Source organism: Girardinichthys multiradiatus, chromosome 23 (assembly GCF_021462225.1).
Source record: "Girardinichthys multiradiatus isolate DD_20200921_A chromosome 23, DD_fGirMul_XY1, whole genome shotgun sequence".
In the NCBI taxonomy this organism is placed as follows: Eukaryota; Metazoa; Chordata; class Actinopteri; order Cyprinodontiformes; family Goodeidae; genus Girardinichthys; species Girardinichthys multiradiatus.
Window position 1 is genome coordinate 6,934,308 of NC_061815.1, and position 9,472 is coordinate 6,943,779.

The window sequence follows — 9,472 nt, forward strand, 5'->3', positions numbered from 1 at the left end:
GGGTCACCCCTTCTATGGAAACACTTGCTGTATTTGGCTAAGTTAAAAAAAAAAATGTATCAAAAGACTAACAGATGACCTGTAAGCAGATTTTTCCAGCTGAGCTGTGGACCTCTGCAGCTTCTCCAGAGTTATCATAGGCATCCTGGCTACGTTTCTGATCCATGGTCTCCTTGCCTGTTAGTTTAGGTGGACCCCATGTCTGTACGTTTGCAGTTGTCCATCCCATGTTCTGATGCTTTAAACAGAGCTCTACGACATGTTCAAAGATCAGGATCCTGTTTTCTAACCTAACCTGCTTTATTCTTTGACACCACCTCCAGCTCCTCCAGGGGGATCCCAAGGCGTTTCCAGGCCAGCCGAGAGACATAGTCCCTCCAGCGTGTCCTTGGCCGTCCCCTGGGCCTCCTCCCGGTAGGACGTGCCTGGAACCCCTCCCGAGGAAGGCGTTCAGGAGGCATCCGGTATAAATGCCCAAGCCACCTCAAATGGCTCCTCTCGATGTGGAGGAGCAGCGGCTCTACTCCGAGCCCCTCCTGGTTGGCCACGCTCCTCACCCTATCTCTGAGGGAGTGCCCAGCCACCCTACGGAGGTAGCTAATTTCAGCCGCTTGTATCCGGGATCTCGTTCTTTCGGTCATGACCCAAAGTTCATGGCCATAGGTGAGGGTAGGAACGTAGACCGACCGGTAAATTGAGAGCTTTGCTTTTCGGCTCAGCTCTCTCTTCACCACAACGGACCGGCACAGCGCCCCCATCACTGTGGCAGCCACAACGATCTGTCTGTCGATCTCCCGCTCCATTCTTCCCTCACTCGTGAACACTTAAACTCCTCCACTTGAGGCAGGAACTCCCCTCCAACCTGAAGAGGACAAGCCACCCTTTTCCGGTCGAGTACCATGGCCTCGGACTTGGAGAAGCTAATCCTCATCCCAGCCGCTTCACACTCGGCTGCAAACCACCACATCGCATGCTGTAGGTCTTGGCTAGAGGGGGCCAACAGGACCATGTCATCCGCAAAAAGAAGAGACGAAATCCACTGGTCCCCAAACCAGACCCCTCTGGCCCTTGGCTGCATCTAGAAATCCTGTCCATAAAAGTTATGAACAGGACCGGTGACAAAGGGCAGCCCTGCCGGAGTCCAACATGCACCGGGAACAGGTTCGACTTAGTGCCGGCAATGCGGACCAAACTCCTGCTCCGCTCGTACAGGGACCGGATGGCCCCTAATAAAGGGCCCCCGATTCCATACTCCTGGAGCACCCCCCACAGGGCATCACGAGAGACACAGTCGAATGCCTTCTCTAGGTCCACAAAACACATGTGAACCGGTTGGGCAAACTCCCATGAACTCTCGAGTACCCTGTAGAGGGTATAGAGCTGGTCCAGTGTTCCACGGCCGGGACGAAAACCACACTGCTCCTCCTGAAGCCGAGGTTCGACTATCGGTCGGACTCTCCTCTCCAATACCCTGGCGTAAGCCTTACCAGGGAGGCTGAGGAGTGTGATCCCCCTGTAGTTGGAACACACCCTCCGGTCCCCCTTCTTATGAAGGGGGATCACCACCCCAGTCTGCCAGTCCAGAGGCACTGTCCCCACGCACTGTCCCCACGCAATGTTGAAGAGGCGTGTCAACCATGACAGCCCTACAACATCCAGAGACTTGAGGTACTCAGGGCGGATCTTATCCACCCCCGAAGCCTTGCCACCGCGGAGCTTTTTAACCACCTCGGTGACTTCAGCCTAGGTGATGAAAGAGTCTAACCCCGAGTCCCCAGCCTCTGTTTCCACCACGGAATGCGTGATGGCAGGATTGAGGAGATCCTCGAAGTACTCCTTCCACCGCCCGATAATGTCCTCAGTCGAGGTCAGCAGTCTCCCGCCCCCACTATAAACAGTGTTGGCGAAGCACTGCTTCTCCCTCCTGTGGCGCCGGACGGTTTGCCAGAATCGCTTCGAGGCCAACCGGTAGTCCTTCTCCATGGCCTCACCGAACTCCTCCCAGGCCCGAGATTTTGCCTCTGCCTCCGCCCGGGCCGCAGCACGCTTGGCCTCACGGTACCCGTCAGCCGCCTCAGGAGTCCCGCAAGCCAACCACAGCCGATAGGACTTCTTCAGCTTGACAGCCTCCCTTACTGCCGGTGTCCACCACCGGATTCTGGGATTGCCGCGGTGACAGGCACCGCAGACCTTACGGCCGCAGCTACGGGCAGCAGCATCGACAATAGATGCGGAGAACATGGTCCACTCGGACTCTATGTCTCCAACATCCCGCGGGATCTGGTCGAAGCTCTCCCGGAGGTGGGAGTTGAATACATCCCTGACCAAGGGCTCCGCCAGGCGTTCCCAGCAGACCCTCACTATGCGCTTGGGCCTGCCAAGTCTGTCCGGCTTTCTCCTCCTCCAGCGGATCCAACTCACCACCAGGTGGTGATCAGTGGACAGCTCAGCCCCTCTCTTCATCTGAGTGTCCAAAACATGCGGCCGAAGGTCTGATGATACGACAACAAAGTCGATCATCGACCTCCTGCCTAGGGTGTCCTGGTGCCAAGTGCACTGATGGACACCCTTAGGTTTGAACATGGTCTTCGTTATGGACAATCCGTGACTAGCACAGAAGTCCAATAACAAAACACCACTCGGATTCAGATCGGGGAGGCCATTCCTCCCGATCACGCCTCTCCAGGTGTCACTGTCGTTCCCCACGTGGGCGTTGAAGTCCCCCAGCAGAATAATGGAGTCCCCGGGAGGGGCACTATCCAGCACCCCCGACAGGGACGCCAAGAAGGCCGGGTACTCTGCACTACCACTCGGCCCGTAGGCTGAAATGATAGTCAGAGACCTCTCCCCAACCCGAAGGCGCAGGGATACAACCCTCTCATCCACTGGGATAAACCCCAACACGAGACGGCTGAGCTGGGGGGCAACAAGCAAACCCACACCAGCCCGCCGCCTCTCCCCGTGGGCCACTCCAGAGTAGAAGAGAGTCCAACCCCTCTCAAGGAGATGGGTTCCAGAGCCCACGCTGTGCGTGGAGGCGAGTCCGACTATTTCTAGTCGATATCTCTCGACCTCCCGCACAAGTTCAGGCTCCTTCCCCCCCAGTGAGGTGACATTCCACGTCCCTAGAGCCAGCCTAAGCATCCGGGGATCGGGCCGCTGAGGTCTCCACCTTCGTCCGCCACCCAGTCCTCTTTGCACCGGTCCCTCACGGTTCCCGCTGCAGATGGTGGGCCCACTGGGCGATGGCCTCGCGTCTCTCGTTGGGCTTGGCGCGGCTGGGTCCCGCAAGGAGCAACCCGGCCACCAGGCGCTCTCCGACGAGTCCCAGGCCTGGCTCCCGGGTGGGACCCCGGCTCCGCCGTACCGGGCGACATCACGTGCCTCGATATTTTGTTCTTCATGAGGGATTCTTGAACCACTCTTTGTCTGACCCGTCACCTAGAGCCTGTTTGCCATGGGAGACCCTACCAGGGGCATTTAGGCCCCAGACAACATAGCCTCTAGGATCATTTGAGCACTCAATTCTGTAATTTGTTCTATGATGAAAAAAAGTAGTGAAACTTTGTAAAGTTCATACATCTAAAATAATTTCTGAATCTTTGTTTGATGGCACCCGTGTGTAAAAAATGCTAAATAACGTTAAATATGGTTAAATTGTTATGTTCCATTAGGTTTAATTAGACAGAAAATCTGGGGTGACTACTGCTTTGCTCAATTTCATGTTAGACATAAAATAAGCTTATTTCCCCTTTGCCATACAGCCATCCTGACAGAAGAAATACTGATAATTTTAGACCTGAAATCCAAATTTATCTGTGAACACAGAGAACAAGGCATTCCTTTGTGGGTGTTAACTGGTTACTTTGGCTTGGTTACATTTACTCGAGTAACATTTGGAAAAAAAATGTACTTCTGGGAGTAGTTTTACTGAACCATACTTGTTACTTCTACTGGAGTAATAATATCTCAAAGTAACTTGAGCAGAATTTCTGGCCACTCTACCTAGTTACTTCACTGAATGAAGAACAAACACATTTTAATCAAATATGAACCGAAGACAAAACATCTGTCTGCATCTGGTGGGACTTGTAAACTGGCTTTATTATTTTAATATTATCTTCTATCTTCTGAGCCCGTTGTGCCATTTGGAAGTCGAGTGAACACAATGTACTTTGCACTGTATTAACATGTATACAATGCCTACTGTAGGTATTGGTTAAAAAAATGTTATGTTGTGGAAAACTGAGATATGGAAACATATGTTTTTGTTTCTGCCCAATTTGCAATAATGTGATTTATTTTTTTCTGATTTTTATTTATTATTCAAAGTACCAGAACTTGCATGTAACCCAGTGTTAAAAACATAAGAAAAAATGAATGATGTTGATGTAATGTTTTCTTCTACAACAAGATTAAAAAGTATAAATGGATTTCATGTCTTATTCTACAATAAGAGTTGAAAAGTAATAAAGTTAAAAATAAGTTAATAAATATGTTCATAAGTATAGATAAGAAATGCTAAAAATCTTTAAAAACTGTGAAATATGCCTTTAGTGATTGCTTTTAGTGACGGATTAAACAACCAATAGCTGGTACAGTCTGATTTCACATCAGTCAATAAGGTTGATTGTCCCGCCCCTTTAACGGCTGTGCTGAGATTTTGCTCAGATTGTGTTAGACACGCTTGAGAGCTCAGAGCTGACGGTTGTTTCCGCTAATAGCCTGGAAATCTTGTCAAATTCGATGAAGAATCTTGGATATAGGTAAGAAAAACAATTTTAAAATAGTTTAGCAAAATATATAATTCAAAATAGTAAATCCGTTTTATTAAATCTCAGAAAGCATCCCTTGTGAACGGCTGAATTCCAGAAAAATCCCCGTGTAGTCGTGTAGCATCGAAGCATCGGTGAGTGATCGCACGCGCTCGGCAGTTGGCTCGGCAGTTGGCTCGGTAAAATTGCTGAAAATTGGCTAAAATACCTAGTAACTGATCAAATTTAATAAAAATATAATTGTATTGTAAGTTTTTGTATTATTATTATTATTGTGTATGTTGTATTTTTTCTATGGAGTTACACTTATTTTTCTATTAGCACATGTTCTAATATTTCAATGGTGCTAATTTATGGTTCATGGTGCTGTAATGTGCTTTTCTGTTGGCATTGCTTGGGAACTTTCTGTTCTGAGTAAGTCAAAGCTAACATGAGCTTCAAATTCACATTCTGATGTTAAATATAGTGTTATAGATGTACCTCATTGGCACTTTTAGATTGAAATATATATATATTTTTTTACCACATATAAGCTCATTTCTTTAGTTTACTGATATGTTGGTAATATTGAACTCTGATAACTTGAATATTGTTGTACAACATGAAAAAAACTTGAGAAATGATGAAAGATCTCTTTGAAATGTAGCTTAAGCTTTATTGATATTAGCATCCTGTATTTTAAGATGCTTTACTTTGGCCTTGTCCCAGGTCAGGTTTTTTGGTTATAGTGCACTTTTGGCCTGTGGTGCCTCGAAACCACCAGATCATCCTCTCCTGAACTTGGATGGCGAGCCCCAGCCCAGAGGACCGAGTGAACTGGTAGATTGTGACCCGACTGGTCACTGGCTGTGAGACATTGAATGAATATTTGACAGATGTATCGAAAAGACTGGGTTATTTATGTTATTTTATTTTGTTGTTTTTTTTTTTTTTTTTAAAACAAAGTGCGCAATTTTTGTTTATTTGTAAATGTGGATCCACAAATGTTCACTATATTAAACTCTACTCTTTTTCATAGATATTGTGTGTTCTCCTCTGTTGTTACTCACACCTAGGCTCCTGTGAATTTAGAAATCTTCTGATCAGGCCCAGTTTTCTCTATGCTTGTGTAGTGTTGGTATTAGTCATCAAAGTAAATTGATTTACCTGCCATCTACTATTATCAGGTTTATTTAAAGTAACCCTTCTAGTAGGTTACATGCACATATTTTTATATTTTGTCTGAATGATTACATAATTTTCACAAATTACATTGGATTAAACAGTGCTACTCAAACAGTAGTTAAGTAGTCTTTTTACTAAATATCATTTTTCTACACTTTTTTACTTTTGAGTAATTTTTTTTGGTGGCTACTTTGTACTTTTACTTGAGAAGAAATCTATTGAAGCAGCGCTCCTTTTACTTGAGAACAATTTTTAGATACTCTACCCACCTCTGCTTAAAAGGTTCAAAGCCAAATTAAAAATACTCCAGTTGCCAGAAAGAAAAACTTCAGGGGATGGTTTGACTTTCTGAAGAACTTGAACAGAGAGTTATCTACCTTCTGATCCTGAGACTGTTTAGCACAATACATATACTTTAGAAACCCAGGAGCCCCTGCCTTGCCAACAAAGTAAGCGAGACTTAAACAGTCCCTTTGGATGGAATAAGAAAAAAAAAACGTCAAATTGAAGTAGGGACTTCCCTTTGACAAAGGAAATATTGCTCTGTTATGCCTGTCAGCAAACCCCCTCGACAACTCCCATTTAAGAAAATATCTTTGATACTTTCTTCATCTGTTTTCAAGCCGCAGGCATGTGTTAAAGCAGTGCAACAGACTGACTGATGGATACAAAGGCTCATTCACAAACAGTCCAACCAAACACCCACTCTTATCAAAGGGAGGAGGTGGAGGCCTTCATTACTGATGAATGGAAACAGGCTTTATTTATGGTTTGTCCTCAACTAAATACTACATAGACAAAGCTAAATCTTCAGAAGTGCATTGATCTAATGTGTAGTTATAACTGGCTAATATATACAGAATGTGGACTCCAGAAGAATTTGTCATTTTAACCCGTGCCATTCATTGTTATCACACTTTTATGTTTAAAAAGAACAAAAAGCTTTCTTTTCATTGTTATGAAGCATTGTAAAACTATTATTAATTTAACAACAGATTCTCCAGTTCAATGTTTGCTGTTTTATCTTTTGAAAGAGTGAAGTTTTGAATTTGTATTCCAGATTCAGAGCTCTAAACAAATGCAGTTCCACATTCTTGGTACAACGTTTCTTCCCAGTGCAGACTGGATTTCAGCAGACTTAACCTCCCCAGTGTCTCATATTGAATTTTTGCAGATAGTGTGGTCCTGTTCTTCAAGCACTTAGTGTGCACTGGAGCAGTTAACAGTCAAGTGTGAGTCTTCTTAGTGTGCTTTCAGATCAGATTAGTTATGTCCATTTAAAAAATACACTGGAGTTTGTTTTCATTCGATAGTCCACTTTGTTGGGACAGGTGGGAAATTTCATCTGAATTCTGACCAAATGAGGGAACTGTGGTTCATTTAAAGATGTGGGTCTTGATTCCCTTGCATGAACCCTGTGAACCCTGTGGGGTTCTTTTAAAATTGGATTGCAAACCCCTATCCAGTGAGCCAGAAGGAAAATACATTTTGTACATTTCATTGAGGGAAATCTCCTGTACAGAGCAACATGATGCCTGGCCCACTGAGCAGCTTTTGGTAATAGTGCCCCAAACAATCAGTTGCTGTAACTGCATTATGTGATCCAGAGAACCAAACCTATTAAACATGTGAGCATTTTTTGCATTTCAGTGGAAAAAATGGCTAGTACCCCATTAGAGGGTGACACGGGAGTGGATTTTCTCTCCTGTCCCATCCCGCTCCCACAGAAAAATGTCTTGTCCCATCCCAATCCCAGGCCAGCATAACAAAAAAAATCCTGTCCCGTCCCACTCCTGGTAAATTGACTCCCACTCCCATCCCGCTCCCATTCAGAACGACTCCCACTCCTGTGCCACTCCCATTTTTGTTTTCTTCATTTAGTCTTTTGGCAATTTCTTTCTTTGAAGGACCAGTTAGGTTCCTGTTTTTAGCTGTTGTAAAGGCCAGTTAAAGTAAAAAGAATTATAATGAAGAAATAATAAAATATCAAACAAGGAAACAGACCATGCCTATCTTAGCTGAATAAACAAAATGTACATAGTTGCATTTTACTCATTTATTAAGTGATTGTTTCCTTTGAATAATGACATTACTTTTATGTTTCAAGTTGCTGAAACAAAAGAAAAATGTACCTAGTAAGAGAACTGTACTTGGTGAACAAAAGTGCAAAAAGGCATTACCTTCACAATTTAGAAACTGTACCTCAATGGTTCACAGCCCTGGTCCTCATGGACCCCTTCCCTGCAAGTTTTAGATGTGTGTCTGCTCCAGAACACCTGATTTAAATTCTGACATGACCTCCTATACAGGCATCAAGAATGGAGGGTCAAACTGGAAAAAATTAATACAATAAAATCATCATTAAATAAATAAATGTTGTGAATGTCCCATAAGTGAAGTAAATGTAACATGAAAGAAATGTAACATTAAATGTGCCATTAAATTAAAGGTACCATTTATTTATTTAATACATCATTAGAAACAATAAATGTACCATTATATCATGAAATTGACTATTATGCAATTAAATGTGCCACTGAATAATTAAGTATAATTTTAAAGATGACATGACTTAATTAGTGGTACACTTAATATTTAATTATGTATTAAATAAATTGTACATTTAATGGTACATTAAATTTTTTTCTATTTCACAACATATTTATTTAATATCTTCCCTTGATGAAGCCTTTCTATACGGAGTCCGCGAGGGGACAAGGGGGGATTCTTTTCTTTTTTGTGTCCCCACCCAATAGTCTTTGCTTTATTTCGCAATACTTTGTGGGATAGTTTCCAAACCAGATAACTGCAAAAATGAAACAAACACTACACCCGTTTTGAGATTTATTGAGTTTTATTTTGAAATCGGCCTTAAATAAAATGATCTTCAAATCAGACTAAAAGACAGTTTTTATCCACAAGCTGTCAAACAAACTACTGAACAATAATACTGCACGAAACCACATCTGTGACACTTTATTTGCTTATTACTGCTGCATGATGTGTACTTTTTTTTGTACGCCATTAGTGTTTTTGTTTTTATCGTGATTTGAACGGTTCTTCTTATCCTAAGCATTTCATCACATTGTTTACTGCGTGTTAACCTGCATATGACAAATAAACCATATCAATGACATATCAGTGCTGTTTGTTTTATGAGCAGTTTGTCATCTGTGCTGCTGTTCCAAAATGCCGAACGCAAAAGTATTGCGTGGAAACGCAAAAGAAATAAATTTCCCCATGTCCCCTCACGGGCTCCGTACCTTTCCCCTCTACTGTGGCAAAGGCTCTTAAATGTTTAGTGCACATGCAGCAATTTTGTTGGTCAGATGAGACTTGACACGTGATGGTACTTTTGGTTTGATGAATGAAGAGATGCAGGACTGATTCAATCCAGAATCTGCCTTACAAGTGTTCCTTAATCACTGGTGTCCTTGATTCCGACTAAACACGTTTTACAAGCAGCAGACTGCGTGTTAACACCGCTACATTCAACTCTCCTGAAGTTCGGTAATATTTGCGACTTTCCTGTC

At 43.6% G+C, this 9,472-nt stretch overlaps 1 long non-coding RNA gene across 1 annotated transcript; it reads left to right on the plus strand.

Annotated features, from left to right (window-relative positions):
• Window positions 1–4,422: 4,422 nt before the first annotated feature.
• Window positions 4,423–5,701, plus strand: LOC124860952. Its single transcript, XR_007036514.1, has 3 exons — window positions 4,423–4,766; window positions 4,842–4,909; window positions 5,484–5,701. It is a non-coding gene; the product is annotated as an uncharacterized LOC124860952 (long non-coding RNA).
• The last annotated feature ends 3,771 nt before the right edge of the window (window positions 5,702–9,472 follow it).